Here is an 18541-nt window from a genome sequence, read left to right on the forward strand (position 1 = left end):
TTAATTCATTTATATATATACATATAAATCTTGCTTATATTTTAAGCAGACTTTGGCTCGGCTGCAAACGAAACCTTGTGAGGCGAAATGCCTCTGGGTCTTAACCTATTTGAGGCCCGTCGACTTTCACAGCAAATGGGCCCGAGGCTTTGGATGTTCACGAGGATTTTTCCCTTACATTTTTCAAATGCTTGCCTTGACGAAAGCCTTCGCTCTTCCTGTCTTCTGGGAGAGCGTTTCTCACAAATTCCTTTCTGGAACCGGTGTTAAACAGGATTTTACAAATCTTTTGATGGAGTTTTTTATTCAAGTTTTAGATTTTGAGAAGGGATTCTTCAAGTGTAATTCTATAAATTATCAATTAAAAACCCCCTAGCTAAAAACATTACACAAAACGACTTTTAACAAACTTTGGGAAGAGGTTTTTATTCGGGTTTTAGCCTGGGAGGAAAAGATTCTTCAAATTCAACAAAATTCTACAAATTATTAATGTAAGTTGAAAATGTCACATAAAATTACTTTCACCAACTTTTGGGAGTTTTTTTTTTTTTTTTTATAAGGTTTTAGACTGAGAGGTTGTGGTTCTTCAAATGCAACTGATTCTATAAATCAATAATCAAAATTGATTAGGTATTTATGGACGAATTTTATTATACATAATTTTTGATTTACAACATTTGTTTGCATAGATGTATTCATTTGGTTCCAGCGCGTTAGTGCACCTTGTCATCTAATCTGTATTAAATATAACGAGCATTTCATCATAAAGTGTACATTACACATAAAATAGTTTAGGAGAAAATATATAAGAAAGCCCAGGCATTATACAAAACAAAGGTATAAAGCATAATAGATATGCACACATATTCACGTACATATTTTATGTTGTATTGTATTGTACCCAACAAATGAACTAAGAGACAAGGATTTAATTTCTATTTACACTATTTAATAGCAATTATTTAAATCACGTACAATGGTAGAAACACATTTCCATGAAGCGTAGTTTCGTTATTTTACAAGCAATATATGTTTATATGCATATATGTTTGCATTTACTATATTTCAATGCTTTCCTATTATAAATAAATATATTTGTTATTTGTACAGATAGGCTGTTTGTACATCAATTATAAAAATTTACAATAGTTCTATAGATATAGATGCGGGTTGTTAAGCTAGGAAAATTTAGGGTTAATTCATGTAGTCTCTAGTAATTCCACAGTAGACACCCTCCAATAATTCTTAAAGCAGCATTTTGGACTACCTGAGCTTAGCAAAATGGATTTAGATATCCCCTCAAATGGGATCACCGTAAGATATTAATGGACGTATGTATAGTTCATAAGTTTTTTAAAAATATTTTTACTGTCCATATGTCAACATTTATTAAAGACCTGGTAAAGGCTCCTTAAGTTATTTATGTTGATATGATTGTCAATGTCAAAGTAACAGTATTGCCTCAGTCTTGCGATCATTAAATCTGATTCTCCGCTTTTCAAAGTATTTAAACACCTATCTACAGTTACTGATAATTAATTCTCTGCAGATAGAATCAACCCCCAATACGAGGCCCTTACAAAGCGTATCATCAGCAAAGAGAAGCCAGCTCAGCTGTAGCTTGCAAGGTCATTTATAAATATGCCAAATAAGTTCGGTCCAAGACCAGACCCTTGGGGGCTCAAGCTTTTATACTTCTTAAAAAACTTAATAATCTTTTATTCAGGTTCTAGACTTTGGGAAGAAGAGGTTCTTCAAATGCAACTAAATCCTATAAATTATTAAATAAAATTTCTCTCACTGAAAATGTCACATAAACTGACTTTTGTCATTTTTTGGGAGGATTTTTTTAATTAAGATTTCAGGCTTTGGGAAGCTGTGGTACTTCAAATACAACTAATTCTATAAATAAATCGTAATTACTTTTTAAATTGTAACCTCTATACTAAAAAAATACATGCTGAAGTGCTTATTTTCCACATTTATAACCTAATAAAGGATTACTTTACTTCACACTTGGATTGCAGCTAAGATTTATGGAAAAGTTCACAAAGAGCTGGTGATTAGCCGATAGGCTGAAATAAATGTTTGTCTTAGATAATAAAATGCAAAAATATAAACTTGTATATGGCTATTCAGATATCGTGAGATGCGGTCGGGTGTAATATAGGTTTCAGAAAAACATTTTCCTTATCATGCCAACGTTTCGATCTTTTATTGAGATCATCTTCAGGGCTCAAAGTGTTTGTCTTCTGTGTAATTGTGCCATCCTTGCGTGTCGTGTTGAGAGTGCCTCAAACACTTTGAACCCTGATGATCTCAATAAAAGATCGAAACGTTGGCACTATAAAGAAAATGTTTTTCTGAAACCTACATCACACCCGACCGCATCTCACGATATCTGAATAACTATCGATTAACGGTCACTAATCTCTACACACTTGTATATGGCACTTCTTATATTTTTTAGTTTATACTTTAGCGTTAGAATAGCAACAGTATTTATTTGTTTGATTTGTTTAATTTGCCAGTTAGATTGTTGATAGTTTTTATAGATAACCTATTTTCTACAATGGCTTCAGTATGATTAGAAAATTTATATATTTTAGTCACAGCCCATAAAGTTTAACTAGCACTTTCATCCAATTGTCCTCACGCGATATCATTTCAAATCTTTAAACCTTCTGCCCCGTATAATCCGTGTACTTCGTTAAACGAGCTTGTTTTAAAAGACCAATAAAAGACTTGTCACGTAATTATATGATATTTCCAGGGTTTATGCTCTCGGATGGTGATCAATTTTCGATTATTACCGGCCATAAATATCCCTCCTATCAAGCGTTCACCTATCTGGGGTTAATGGCCGGTTTCACAATATCGTCTGATTCATTGCGGTCCGGTGTTTAACAGGAAGTCCGATTTACGAGTAGTGCTTCCATTATGTAACACCGTTTTGATACATTTCAGACTGAATGATCCAATGAATTCGTAGACGGCTGGTTAATTAAGAAAAAAAATTAATATTGGCAAAACACTGGTACGTTTTGTGTACTGATCAACCTGTAGTTCGACTGTCTACGCTCATCCTGATCAGCTTCCCGGGCCATCCATCCAGCAGGGTTTGTAATATGGACAACAAGAAAAATAACTGAAATACTCCATCAAAGACATACAAGGCAAAGGACTACCTTTAAAAAAACTGCCAAAAGCTAAACTTATTCAGTCAAGATTGGTATTGCCTTTGACATCTCCACAACGTTAATTCATTATTTTTTCTTTTCTCTTTTATTACGAGGGTTCGCAACAGCAGAGGTTATATCAACCCTTGGGGTGCCGGTGTTTTTGAAAACAAGCCCATTTGTTAGTATGTCGAGTTGGAATGCAAGGCCGCGAGATTCGAACCCGGGACCTTTACCTTACAGTGATGAGCGCCGTGTCAACGCCTAAACCGTTGCGGCCACCGACGCCCCCAAAAAATTAATTCATTTTTGTAGCTAGTATAAAGTATTTGTTATTATAAAAACGATTTTAATATATTTTCTCCAGTTATACGCACTCACGTACGCTCATAGACGAACTGAAAGGAAATGGTTTGGATGTTAAAAGAGATTACTTGATCAAAATGACAATAATCATCAACCTAAAACGTGTAAACTTTGCAGAGACACATGGAAAAATGTGCCTCTGCTGTAAAAAAGAAACTTAAAATACTACGGTTTTTCAGTTAAAATAAATTTACTCTCCTAATCGGCACACAGTGCAAATGTGACAGGCAGATCACCAATAATTACGAGACAGGCAGACCGATAGATTTTCTTGTTTTTTCTATAAATAAATAGATAAAGAGGGAAAGAGAACCGAAGAGTGAGGGAGGGAGAGAACGAGAGAGGGGGTGAAGGTAAGGGAGAGTGATTGAAAAGTCGATAAATAGATAGACAGAGGGAGAGAGTGTGAGGGAGAGAGTGTGTGTGAGAGAGAAAGAATGAAAGTGATACACTCAGGGAGAGACATATGGAGAGATGGCTAGATAGATAGAGAGACACAGAAAGAGAGGGGGAGAATGTACCGAAATATAATGTTTTAGCTGTTTTATTGAAGTTACACTAAAAAATGAACATTGTATATTACTGCTTTGCTCAAAAATGATTTTAAGTTCATTATCTTATAAAACCGTATATAAATTTTATATAATAAACTTTCCCCCAGATGTATTAAAGTACAATTGATTTTGTTACAAGATTATCATTCTAGTACATTTTTGGTACGAAAACAAGGAGATCAATGGGATAACTGTTGTTTTCGACAGAACCCAATGAAGGATGGACGTTGACCCTGACCAGAAGAACTGGTCCCTTCTTGGTGTCACTCTTCGATATGGCGATACGCCCTTCTGTTCGCGGATGGTTTTATCTAGGTTTCATCATTTCCTTAGCCATCATCATAATTTATTTTTTTACTCCCCTAACGTCACATAATCCATGCTAATTGTAAATTTAACCTATTACATGTTATTAAAAATTATTGGGAAATCGTGAGATGCGATCTGGTGTGACGTAGTTTTCAGAAAAACATTTTCTTTATCGTGCCAACGTTTCGATCTTTATTGAGATCATCTTCAGGGCTCAAAGTGTTTGTTTTCTGCGTAATTGTGACATTCTTGTGTGTCGTGTTGAGAGTGCCAATTCATCGACTAACAGTCACTAATCACCACACGTTGTAAATAATGTTACAGTTTTAAAAACCACAGCATTAAAAATCCGAGGGCAACTGTACTAATCCTTCATGCCTTCTTGTTCTTTTGTGTTCTTACTTATTGAACTTATTTTTTTAATTAACTCAAATTGTCCCGACATGCAAACAGAAAATGATGAATTATTCAGAAGTATCCACCGCTATACTGAGTCAACAAAGCGAAGTAATACCAACAAGGTCGGTCGAATAGTAAGGGAAAGGAAACTGAACTTTGAAGGATTGAACCAAATAAAGTAACGACTTAGAAAAATTAATTTTTTCCCGCACTGAATAACACTCACAGTATTGAGAAGTACATTGGCGATTGAATAAATATCAACTTCCAGGAAAACATTGCAATAATAAATGTTTGTGGGATGGATTTTTGAGAGTAATTTCAAGAATCCGTGAACAGTGAATTGACGGGTATAATTTGAACGGATCGAGAATAATATATCAAGGAAAAAACTGCACACTTGTTTTCACAAATAGCACGCAATTTGTTCATCATGAGTCACAGATGAACAAAAGCCTCAGGTTAAATTATCGGCTGATTTTTATGTAAATATAAACTTCCATTACTATTATTATTACTAATACACATTCGCAATAGTCCTGCTCTTTCAGTATGGGTCTTTTCTAATTAAAATAATAATAATAAATAATATATAACTGATAACTGTGTTAATACGGCCGTAAAACGAATTTTCCATGTTTCAATTCTTACCAAACAGGTGAAAATAAAGTCCAAAACCTACTTTCACTGCTTATTAATATTTACTATCATGAAAAAGAACACGTTCTTCAAAACTGAAAAAAAGGCAGAACAAGACAAAAAAAAAAGGAGACAAAGTCCCATATACACCTATTTTTATACATGGCATATATGTTTATGAGATCAAGAAAAAGAGAGAAAGGAAAATACTGACAGATATACAATGTGAGAAAGTGAAAAACGGTTCAACGATAAAAATATAGAAAGAAAGAGAGAGAAGGGCGAGGGAGAGGTAGATTAAAGATTGATAGTGAGATAGAGAGAGTCAAAGAAAGAGATAAAGAAAGTAAGAGTGACAGATAGAGAAAAAGGGAGATGGAGAACGAGACATTGAAAGGCAGATATGTTAATAGATAGATACATAGTTAAAGAGAGAGAGATAGAGAAAGTAAGAGTGACAGATAGAGAAAAAGGGAGATGTAGAACGAGACATTGAAAGGGAGATAGGTTAATAGATAGATACATAGTTAAAGAGAGAAAGAGATAGAGAAAATAAGAGTGACAGATAGAGAAAAAGGGAGATGGAGAACGAGACATTGAAAGGCAGATATGAGAATAGATAGATACAGAGTTAAAGAGAGAGAGAGAGAGAGAGAGAGAGAGAGAGAGAGAGAGAGAAAGAAAGAGATATAGAAAGAGAGAGAGTGAGCGTGAAAGAAGGAGTCAGAAAGAGAAAGAAAAATGGAAGAAAGTCAGAGAGAGAGAGAGAGAGAGAGAGAGAGAGAGAGAAAGAGTAACAAAGGGATGGAGCGGTGAGGGGAAAGAATTTTATATATGTAGATGTGTTTATATATATACACACTCTTTTTGTTTTGTAGGTTTTATACTTTGTGCTTAGTTGCGTTAGTTGATTGTTTATATGTATGATATTTTACCGGTAATGATTATTGTTTAAGATAATTATTATTAGTAACAGATAGTAGTATAGATATATTTCTAATAAATAGATGGGGGTGCCTGCATTGGTTCATCCGAGTTCAGAGTTCTGGGCGCGCACTGTCACTTTTCAATTCGTTCCGACCGATTTGCATAGGATCGTAGATTTTCCTTTCAAATTCCGAACGGTCATTAATTCTGCGATCGGGGAGAAGTAAAGAATTGGCGTGTGTGAGGAGGAAACGGGTCAAGGAGATGAGGGGAAAGGGATTGCCAACCCTAGATCCTTTCTGTATTAATTGGTCCTGCTCACCTCTTGAATTGCTGCTAATCGAGTCCTTGCTCGGTCCGCAGAGCGCCCGTGTTCGACCTTCACGTTTCGTTTCATTAAAGGAAAGAAGAAGAAGGCGCGGAAGTGACCTGGGTTGAGGTCAGTTCTCATCTTCCTGTTGGCTTTTTGATACATTTAAAAAAACCTTTGTTTTTTTTCTATATCCCCGTATCGAACTTTTAAAAAGGACAATGCCAACGTTTATGCCCTCGAAACTTTTCGCTCGACGTAGCTGCATTTATGGAAAATTAATGAGACTCACGGAGCGGAACGTAGTCATCAAGTGGATATCGTGAAATGTTAACATGGTTTGAGACACCGTGGCAATTTTACTCCCACATTTGAAATACCAGGGTAAAACAGGATATCGTATCTTACCAACGAGATATTAGCCATCGGTTAACAGTTAACTGCTTGTAAATTTGGACAGTATTTCTACATTTTTTACAACAAGGTGAGGGAAATTTTATATATCAAAACTAAACTAATCGTTTTAAAATTAACAAAACTATATTTTTAACGATTATTTGGAGATCGAGAGATGCGGTCTGGTGTGACGTTGGTTTCGAAAAACACTTTCATTATCGTGCCAACGTTTCGAGATTATTGAGATCTTCTTCAGGGCTCAAAGTGTTTGTTTTCTGTGTAGATGTGTCATTATTGTGTGTTGTGTAGAGAGTGCCCTATTTTTAACTTACATTTTAACCAGCAGAAATATTTTTTTATACAACATAGGCCTACTCCAATAAAATATCTAATTACTTTATTTAAAAACCCAGTTTATCATAAATAACTCTCTCTCTGTCTGATTCAGACTCGCACTCTCACTCTCCCTCTCTCTCTCTCTCTCTCTCTCTCTCTCTCTCACTCTCTTACTCCGACACGTTAAGTGGAAGAAAGGTCCACGAGACCTAACTTTGCGTGGTTAAATAACACGATGAATCAATCAATCTATCCCTCCCTCTCTCTCACTCTCTCTCTCTCTCTCTCTCTCTCTCTCTCTCTCTCTCACTCACTCACTCACTCACTCACTCACTTCCTCTATCTATCTAACTCGTTGAATCAATTTGATAAGAAAAAAATTAATCACAGAACTACTTGGTGGTAAGTAAGATTATTTGAAATCAAAATCTAATAATGTTCTGAATGGTAGATTTATTTTAATGAACCATTTCCTTGATATCGTCCACTGGCCATAGTTAAATAGCTCGTTTAACCATAGTAATAATACTTATAAATTGACGTAGTATATGAATTTAATGATATAATTATAAATAATTTGTAGGTGCTAGAAAATAGTTATTACAAATAATAGCGTGTTTTTTCGACCGAATAGATTTTTTAAAATAAATTTCGAATGATTAATTTTTGTACATGTCAAGTGCAGTCACAGACTAAATACGATCGATGATATGCGTCATTGTTGTCAAAACTCCTTCAGAAGTATACATACTACGATATATTTTGATTTCATCATAACATATTTTCATCAAGTAAAACCTTTCTGAAATCCGTCCAGCAATTGACCAATTTTCATTGTGCGGGAAGTAGCAATGTTTAGTTTATTATTCGTTATGTGTTATATTTAATAAGAGTATGCCGATGCATTGAGGAAAACGTACTTTTTACTAATTGAAGTCATCGATTCGATTTTTCCTAATTTTGATTTTTAATGTTTTTTATCTCTTTAAGAGTCAAATGTTAATAACCTCTTTCAGATTAACATTCCGTTTGAATTTATTATCTGTTTCTGCCAAATTACTAATTTTTTTGCGATCATCTACAATCAAGTTCTTTGACTCAAGTCGAATCATAAGGGACAATTAGATAAACTCTTACAGAAGTTGATGACCATATAATTAACAGAAACACTTATCAAGCGTTCTTCGGCGATAAATGTTAAATATAATGATTAAAGTAAAAGTTCGTTTTCTACAAAACTCCACTAAAATCTCATTCTTGATCATTAGAAATCCGTTAAGGGTTAAATCAGTATAGAAAATGCCTTTTCATTTGGTCAAATCGTGACGAGAAACTAGGCACCCTGGAAACGTTGAAGAAGGTGGCGCCTTGACCGCTACTTTTCGTCGCTTCCTGCTGTTTTCAAGAATTCTTTATAAAACAGAGATGTAAAAGTGAAAAAGTAAGAAAAGGTTTTTTTTTTCTTTAAAATGATTTTTAACTTTCACTCCCCGGAGGTGAAAAATGTGAGTTATACTGAAAGTGGTAAAAATTGTCTCCATTCATCCCTAGTTCAAAACGATATTTAATTACTTTTGTCGTTGACCCTGTATTTTCCTCCAATCATTTTGGAGAAACGGAGTCACATGTAAAAATATCAAGAAATCTATAGAGTTGAACAGAAATTTCATACTGGCATTTGTTTTAGTGCAGAGTAAAAATCAAAAATTGCAAATATCCGTTTACAAAAGTTATTGTGACCATACTTTTAAGCGTTTATAGATATTTTGATTTTAATTTGCAATATTTCCATTAGTTCTTAACCAATTTCAAATTAATATCTAATTAATAGCTTTATTATCTTATCATGACTTACAGTTTTGGCATTTCCGGCCATTTTGGTCTGCCTATTCTAACACAATTTGTCTGTCAGACGCATTTCGGCCCCAAATGCACCTGACAAATAAAATCATTAAGAGATTTAGAGTGTTTTATTGGCCACGCAGAATCAGGTCTCTTGGATCTCTCTTACATTACATCTCTTACTTAAAGAGAGAAGGATAGATAAAGTAAGATACATAGATAGATAGAGATTTTCTAAGATTTTAGAAAGATTCTAAGAGAATTTCTAAGATAACTCAATACAGAGAGAGAATGGATGAGTAAGCAAGTGCATGAGAGAGAGAGAGAGAGAGAGAGAGAGAGAGAGAGAGAGAGAATGAGTGTGAAAGAAAGAGAATGAGTGTGAGAGAAAGAGAACATTTCATCTGCTATATAGAAGGGTAAATAGATAGATAGATAGATTGATAGATAGATGGAGAGAGTGTGTGAGAAAGAGAGAGAGAGAGAGAGAGAGAGAGAATGAGGGTGTGATAAAGAGAGAACAGAGAGAATCTCCTATACAGAGTGAGAAGGGTAGATAGATAGATAGTTAGAGATAGATAGATAGTTAGATAGACAGAGAGAGAGAGTGAGAGTGAGAGTGAGAGAGAAAGAGAGAGAGAGGGACAGAGAGAGAGAGAGAAGAGAGAGAGAGAGAGAGAGAGAGAGAGAGAGAGAGAGAAAGGGAGGGAGGGAGAGAGTGAGAGGGGGAGAGAGAGAGGGAGAGAGAGAGGGAGAGAGAGAAAGGAAGGAAGGAAGAAATAGAAAGAGTCAGAAATTGAGTAATCGAAAGAAAGGAAGGAACAGGAGGAGAGAAAATTAATTCCAATTAGTTAAACAATTTCTATAACGAATAACTAAATAGAGATAGATAGATAGAAAGAGAGAGGGAGAGAGATATATTGGATGAGTAAGTAAGTGAATGAGAGAAAGAAAGGGACATAGAATAAATAGTAATATTAATTTAACTAATCAAGAAATAAGTATTATCTAATATTTTTTACTAATTGTTTTTACCTTTATTAATTTACTATTGTATGCTTACGCAACCGCTTAAAAAATAATAATAATAATAATAGATATCTTAGAAGATAATATTAATTTTATCATTTAGAAACATGAAAATAACAACTATAATAATTAAATATAATTCATGTTTAAATTGTTTTGAATTCATTAATTTGTTTCAACATTAACACACGAGAGAGTCCCGGAGGGCCTTCGTTTTTTCTGTGTATTATTTTTAAAAAAATGGAATAAATACGAGCAATAACAAGGCTACTGCCAAGATTAATTTGTATTTGCATAATTTTACTTAGCCATTTTCCATCAGAGCCATTCGGCCAACGTAGATAAACTTGAAATAACAAGTGCTCGAAAGCCTGCCACCCCTCTGAAGCATCATAGCTCTTCGATTCAAGTGTTTATATTGAACGGTTGAGGGGTTACAGGTTACGTAGCTATGGATGAATCATCATCACCTGCCTGTCAATTTACGAGAACCACCCTGGCGTGACCGCTCAGACAGGTATTCCTTTTGAAAATGAAACAATTGTGCTGTTCAAAAATTAGAACGCGAATCCGTACCTGATAAACAACGAAGAATATTTTGATGTAGAATTGAAGGTGGACGGGTGTGAGAGAGAGGGAGGGAGAGAGAGAAAGAGAGAGAGAGTGAGAGAGATAGAGGGTTCCTCCTGGACCAGTAATCGTCGGGTTAAAGTTTTAAAAAATATTACATCACGTCCTGTTACTAAATTAGCATTCTTTTATCGGCGGCATTATCCTAATAGGGCTTCTTGGAAAGAGGATAACAGTAGAAAGTAGTAATTACCGATCTAGCTCACTTATTATATCTTAGTGTCAAATCCGTACTTTTCCTAAGGTGAAAAGAAATTCAAATTTAACACGAGATTTAATTACTAATCATTAGAAAGAAATGTAATCTATAGTGCGAACGCGCAGTAAATCCTGTGAAGTCATAGCATAAAAGAAACCATCAGGGATCGATTTGGATTTTTTTGATACGCAATGATTGTGAAAATGGTGGAACAAACTAGTATATTTCCTGAATGCAGTTTTCGTAATAATGCAAGTTTTCGAAAATTTTCTTCAAAAATAACGAGCAAATATTGACAAATTATCATTGCTTTTCCCTAAAGCTGTCTCATTTCCGTTTTGATTCATTAAAGAAACCACTTGGACGGTCTTCAGACGACAAACTTCAAACAATTTATATATTATATTAAGAATCGGACTTAATCAGCATTATTGGAGTGGAAGTTTTAGTAATAACAATCTATTTTTGTAGATAGTATATAAAATTTATTATCAATAGTTTTTAAAGCAATGGAATACTAAAAAAACTGTAAAATCTTCAAATGATTTCAGTTTATACAAGCAACGTTAAAATTCTTTATAAAAAGGTTATAGATACCAATTAATTGAAAATTGTTGTAGAATAAATTTTTCCTGCGGAAAGTCATGGTGTCTGGCTATCCTATCTCTTCTACTCCGACTTACGTAGCATCAGATTCTAAAGCCATTTACATAATTCATCTTAAAATTAGGCATGCGCCGGTAACGATCAGCGTAAATGTTATTATGACGATTTTTATGTCTAGTGGAACGACAATTGAAGTAATAAACCGGTCGTTAAAGCCTCCAAGAAGTCAGATAATAGTGAGAGGTTAAAGTTTGAAATATATTTCAAAATTTGACTCACTTTCACCCTCGGGTGTTCTTGTAGAGAGCGTTTCTCCGCCCCCGCGAGGCCAGAAGTGAGGATATAAAATAAACAAGCCCTCCCCAAGAAATCAAGCACAGGCCGCCGCTTAATTCGACGAGGTGCCGCTTCGTAAATCACGGCCTTCCAAAATTTAATAATACTAGTTAGGTACAACGGTACAACAAGGGATTTATTACTGGTTTTATCCACCTCGTTGCCTTTCTCTTTACTGTGTAGGCTTTTTTACAGTGCTTTCTTTAAGCTATTGGGATGAGCTGTAATAATTTTTTTAAATTGGAACTACGAACATGGGTGCGTTATAATTGCTTTCTGTTTTAAACTAAAACTATTAACAATAATAGCATTAATTACTAAATGACAATGATTAATTAATAAAAGTGGGAGATATAATTAATATGTATTTACCTCCGGAATCGCCTGAGCCTCAATCAACCTGAAAAATAAATTCAACTATTACAATCACTGCACAAAACTACTATTAAAGAACTAAATGTAAATTTTTATATTTAAGTGTGCATTACAAAAATGAACTTCAGGAGTAAAATATTGTTTGTACTTTTGTTTTGGATGATTAAAATAAAGAGCGAGGCCAGGTGGACCACTAAATTTTCATCGTATCCAATTGTACAATATCCAATATCCAATATACAATATCCAATTGTACAATGATTATCAATTGAATTCAAAATTCACTTTTTATGTTACTTCAACTTTTCACAACTTTATTCCATCAAGTCCCTCGTATCTCATAAAATATTAATCTTACCATTAATTTTATTACACCAATGGAAACATCATTGAAAACCCCTATGACTTTTAACAAACAAAATACTCAATTAGTTAGAACATAAAATTTTACTAATTACCAAAAGTATTTTTAAGTTTAAACAAGATTTTTGGTTCTGTACATGCTGACAGATATGGTGCTTACAGAAAAGTTGCACCTACTTGGGTAGAATAAACAATAGTCCAGCTGTAAACAAATGGAATATCTAAAGGTGAATTATTAACAGTGTAAATGTTCAATATGGGCACTCTTTTTTGAAAATTCAAGCCAAAGATATTTTGAGGATTTAATTTTTTGAAGCGTTCCTTTCTTACATTAAATATTTCATACCAAAGATTTTTTTGTTCACTTTGGATTAATCTCTAAGATTTATACTAGTTTCAAAATCTTTATGACTTTTTTTTAGCCGTTTGTAATAGAAAAATCAAAATTTTAGCAGGTAAACGTTAATTTTACATTGGTGATAACTTATTTTTTAGAAATTAGGTACATGTTTTCACAGAACTTTTGTACAAGCGCCATATCTGTCACTATTTACACAACCAAGAAAATCATGCTTAAAATTTAGACAGGAAATTTGGAATCTCGTATATAGTTATCCTAACCAGTGATTTTTTTTTTTTTTTGCTTTTGCTTTGCATAATAGTAAAAAATGAATCTTATTGGGTTATTAACGTTCATTCCAATGAAATAATTAACAATAGAATTAATATTTGATGAGATATGGTGGATTTATGAAAAAAAGTTGTGAAATGTTTTCATATAACCTGAAAAGTGAAATATCTCGAACAGAATTGAGAATCAGGTTTTGGACAATAGGGACGACTTTTCAGTCCAATTTGTAGGATAACCTACTGAAGTAGCGGCATCTGTTAGCGAGGCATCTTGTATAGATGAATAATAAAAATCCAAACTAAGTATTCCTTGTAATTTATGTAAATATTAGGTAATAATCATTTCAGTTAAATTTTGTACATATTCTTGTAATTGTTTTATGAGAGTTCGAAACAGCAGAGGTTTATATTAACCCTCGGTGTGATTTTGAAAAGCACTCCATTTGAAGTATGTCGGGTTCGAAGGCAGGGCCGCTGGATTCGAACCCGGGACCTTTACCTTACAGTGATGAGCGCCGTGTCAACGCCTAAACCGTTGAAGCCACCGACGCCCCCCTGTATTCTTGTAATTGTAATTGTTTATAGGATAATTTTTAATTGTTGGCAACTATATGGATATTATTGATGACATTATTATGATACATTTAGGATAAATAAGTAGTTGTATTGGCTAAACTGTATAGAATAACAAGACTTTCGTATGGCATTCGAAAGTTCATTTTGTGAGAAACCATTTGTCTCAATACTGTAAATTCATATATTTTAATGTTGTTAAATTTAAAAATAAAAATTAAATTGTTGTATTGACGATCGTTGCGGCAAACTGAAGGAAGTAAGTGTTTTCTTTCATATCGACCTTTATCCTAGAGTTTTAATACAATATTAAATAGCGTCATATAAATTCATAAAATAAGATTTTAATTACTTCACGTTGGGCGTTACGTGGTGTTTCGAGTGTGACGCAAGACACTGTGAAGATTGGCCGTCCGATGAAATATTTTTTTTGTTTCACGTTTAATTATATTTCCATTAATTTCAATAAAAATTCCTTGTAAAAATGAAGAAAATCAAAACTTTGAAATTGTAACTTTATTAAGCACTGCAGTTTTATTAATTGTGGATTTGACCTTTGTAAGGTCACATGTAAGGCAGAGCGAGGCCTGGCGAACCACCTGATGTTTATGATAAGTTATTAAGCCATCTATTAATTTATTTTATTTTGCAGAAATAAAGTCTTTAAATTCATGAAATAATTTTTTTATTCTTTAAAATATCATTTTATTTTATATCAGATGTTAAGCAGTGTTACTGGATGTGACGCGAGACAAAGCGAAGCTAGTCGGACCAATTCTACATGAAAATAATAATTTGTAATTTAATTTAAACAGTTTACTTTAAAATTATTTAAACAAAAAAACTTTTTATATGTCTTAGACTTACGTGAGAGGTTTAAGCAGACAATCTTATTATATTATCTCAACAAAAAATTACTTAAGTGCAAACTTATGCAATAACTATTTGAGAATGAACTGCTTGAGTCAAAGTTTATTTACATCTGTATTGTATCCAATCAACATATGTTTTGTAATTCAACCAGGCTCTGAAGACTACCCGAATAAAGGTCGAAACGTCGGCAAAAAATGAAAAAATATGTTTTTCTAAACTATCATTCTTGACCGCTCCTAACGAATAATTCATAATAATTTATTATGAAATAAACTTACAATAAGCGAAAATTTGTAAATGAAAAAATATAATTTGTAGATTGGCGTCATAAAATCATAAACTTAAAAAATGTAAATACAACTTGTAATTTATTTTCAGAAGTTTCATCACGACCTTTCAAACAAACCGGAACGGTTAGTATGATCTCCAATGTTGCGAACCCCTGAAAAAAAAACAACCTCGCATCTATTGTGACGCATGACAGAGCGAGACCAAGCGGGCCTGAGATGTTTAATTCGGATCGTGCTATTGCAATTAAACCTAATTTAGTATAATGACTTACATTAGGTTTCCAATAATCGTTTGATATAGAATAATTTTTTTAAATTAATTATTACTAGCATTGATTTGATTATAAACATAAAATAAATTAATAAACAATTTAAAAGATATGTAATATAATGACTTATTATACTATTTTATATATACTTATATACTATATTTGACTAATTAAACATAAATAAAAAAGGATTTTATAATACTAGTCTTGGTTTTAATTTCCTCACTGATATTAGAAATGAATGATTAAAAAACTCATGTTACACTATTTTTTGTTTTTCAAGTGAGAACGATAATGAATTCACAGGAGTGTAATTAAATGTAATTATTGTAATGCAGTCGGAACATGGCCCTATTGGGCAAACCTGATGCAACATTTGTTTTTGTGAGAAAGTCAAAATATGAGATCGTGCGTTTCTGCACTTGCTTCCCAAACAGAGACTGCATCGGACATAGCAAACACACCAAAGGTCCCTCGGGTCACGCTGACTTTACGTAAGTCACAAAAGATTCTCCAGCCGCGTGCTTCACACTGCTTTCACATCTTTTCGATAGGTCATATTATTGTTGTTTGGACGTCTCGGACGTTTTGGTCTGTGGAGGTTTTCAACCTTTTCCGTCTTCAGAGCTAGGTGAGGTATTCTGTGGTACAATTAAACTCATACAAATCGGCCCGCTATGAGATAGCAGTGCAAGGCAGAATACTTTTACTTCCCAAAAGCCTAGTAATTCAATGTCACATTCACACGCCATTCTTTTGTAAAAGTGGAGCCTAATAGGGATTAATCGTGAGAGCTTTTAACCTAGAACCATTTAAAACTTAGTTTTTCGACATGCAACTCACCCCCTGAAGGTTATATTTGAATGTACTGCATGAAATTATTTTGTAACATTTGTAATATTTGTAACAACAGTTAGAAATGTAACTTCATCTGTCAAATAAATGACGTACTTAAAAATACTAAGATAAACAAGGTAAATTTAACTGAAAAATTGTAATAAGCATTTTTGTGGTTTTCATTTACCCCCAAGGAAATGTTCTATAATGAATCATATAGTAATAGCTATGGTGTTTTGCGCTGATGATAACTTTAAAATAGGCTAAAAGCTTGGCAGTAACAATTACATTAATAATAACTAAGTGAAATAATTTCCTGGAATTTATTATACATGATCACCCCGTCCAACTGTTCTCGCTTAAGTTTCGCTCAGACCCTTTCACCACCTTCATCGGAGGTTAGTAAAATGTCAAAAACCATCCGAAAAAAAACTCGCAAAAACGGCATCTGTCTAAGAAAAATTACAAATTTGTGAGTGAAATTCGAGAAGATTCGTGATTCTGATGACGGATCAAGGCCGAGGAGAATACAGCTTTCTTGAACTTTAGAGAGTGAGAAAAAAATATTGATTGCCGTTCTCCCAATATTGAAGATGCACATTTATTATTTTACACCTGTCATTATATGCGTTGAAACGTCGAATTTTTCAAAACGTACCATCGTATTTTGTCGTTTTTTAAACTACCTTTGGGGCTAATTACAAAATTATGATTGAAATAAATTGAACATAAAATAGTCATTCTACATTATTTTACTAACACTTTCATAAAAATTCCGCTGTCTACAAGTGGAAGTCAGTTGGTATTTTTCATTGCGACCTCAAAATTTTACAACTGGTTTCATTGTGCCTTTTCAAGAAATACAACACCTCTGACCTAGAAAACTAGGAAACATCAACTTACAGACACGCTTACCTTTGTACAATAGCATTTTTATAAAAGCATAACTGTTCAAAGACATATATTCACGATTTTCTTTTAAAGGATGTAGGACAGACTCATTGTGCACCGAAAGGTAATCAGATCGCTTTTAACTATCTTCTTCCTCTCATAAAGCTACTTATCCGCATCGTGTTTACGTAAACACTTTCTTTGCAGTTGTACGTGATGACAGGGTATCTTTCCAGGAACTTCTGTCCGGCACGTAGATCCTTGCAATCTAGTCGTCAGCCACTAAGCGATTCGCGTTCTTTAATTAAAATCTACGAGAAATAAATTAAAAAATCTTAAATTTCCAGACAGCCTCTCATTTCGAGAAAGGTAGGGGGAAAAAGTTTTAATGGAAACTGAAATTGTCCTGAATACGTTAATCGGCTTTTTTCTCGAATATACTTCCCCATACGTTAAATTAAAGTACTAATAATATATTCAACAATAAAAAAATACTAATTTTGTTTAAATATTATATATTTACACATTTAACATACTAATTTTATTTCCACTGATTTTATGAGAATATGATTAACTAAAACCATCAGGGTATAAATATATTTACGGAAACATTTTATCCAATAAATATTTTTCTGAGAAAATTCTGTAGATCAAAATTATGCATTTGTTGAAACTCTTCGTTCGTTCTTAACGGTACAAAAATCCAAGATCGAAATTTATTTGACCTCTCATTTCTATTCCACTCCAAATTTTTTCGTTGCATAAACGGGATTATAATCCTTAACATCATAGAATTCACGCTAATTCGTTTTAAAAACTTTTCGATTGAAATTTTAAAGAATTTTATGTTCTGGTGGTTTAGTAGTAAACGCAAAAAGTACGATTTGCATAATTAAGGGTTTTAAAAAAAATTGACACCTTGACAATAAAACATTGTGCTCTTAATTTAGTCATATTAATTACAGCGACATATGGTCCTCGGCTCCGCGATAACCAAACTACCCTCAAAAACCTGGACATTCCTACCGTTAACACGGTGATCAAAGACATCTACAGTCGACTGGTCCATCATGGCGCACCCCAAGCAACTGAAGCAAGAAATTGCTCAAAGCCAACCTATTCCAAGATCACAAAGACGACTGAAAAGGAAGATAAACACCGACCTTTATCATCCTAAACTCTATTAGTAATTATTAGTAAAACTATTTATTAGGTTTAAATAATTAATCATTGCAAGCTATTGTTACTAAATTGATTAATAATCTGATTAAATGAGGAACGCCGATGGGCGCTTGCCTTCACTACATGTTTCAAGACACATTTTATATTTAGTATCCGATCACAACTGTAAAAAGACAAAAAAAAATAATTGGACAAATTTAA

General features: G+C 33.5%; 1 protein-coding gene across 2 annotated transcripts in view; it reads right to left on the bottom strand.

Moving 5' to 3' along the window:
- The window catches only part of LOC106666059 (whirlin), a 148885-nt gene that overhangs the window by 109396 nt on the left and 20948 nt on the right, over positions 1 to 18541 (bottom strand). For both annotated transcript variants that reach the window (XM_024229888.1, XM_024229887.1), the window contains exon 2: positions 12430 to 12457. The gene's annotated coding sequence lies outside the window, so the exon portion shown is untranslated. The remainder of the gene's footprint in view (positions 1 to 12429; positions 12458 to 18541) is intronic.

The sequence above is a fragment of the Cimex lectularius genome, unplaced genomic scaffold (assembly GCF_000648675.2).
Source record: "Cimex lectularius strain Harlan isolate CLEC.00 unplaced genomic scaffold, Clec_2.1 scaffold162, whole genome shotgun sequence".
Taxonomy (NCBI): domain Eukaryota; kingdom Metazoa; phylum Arthropoda; class Insecta; order Hemiptera; family Cimicidae; genus Cimex; species Cimex lectularius.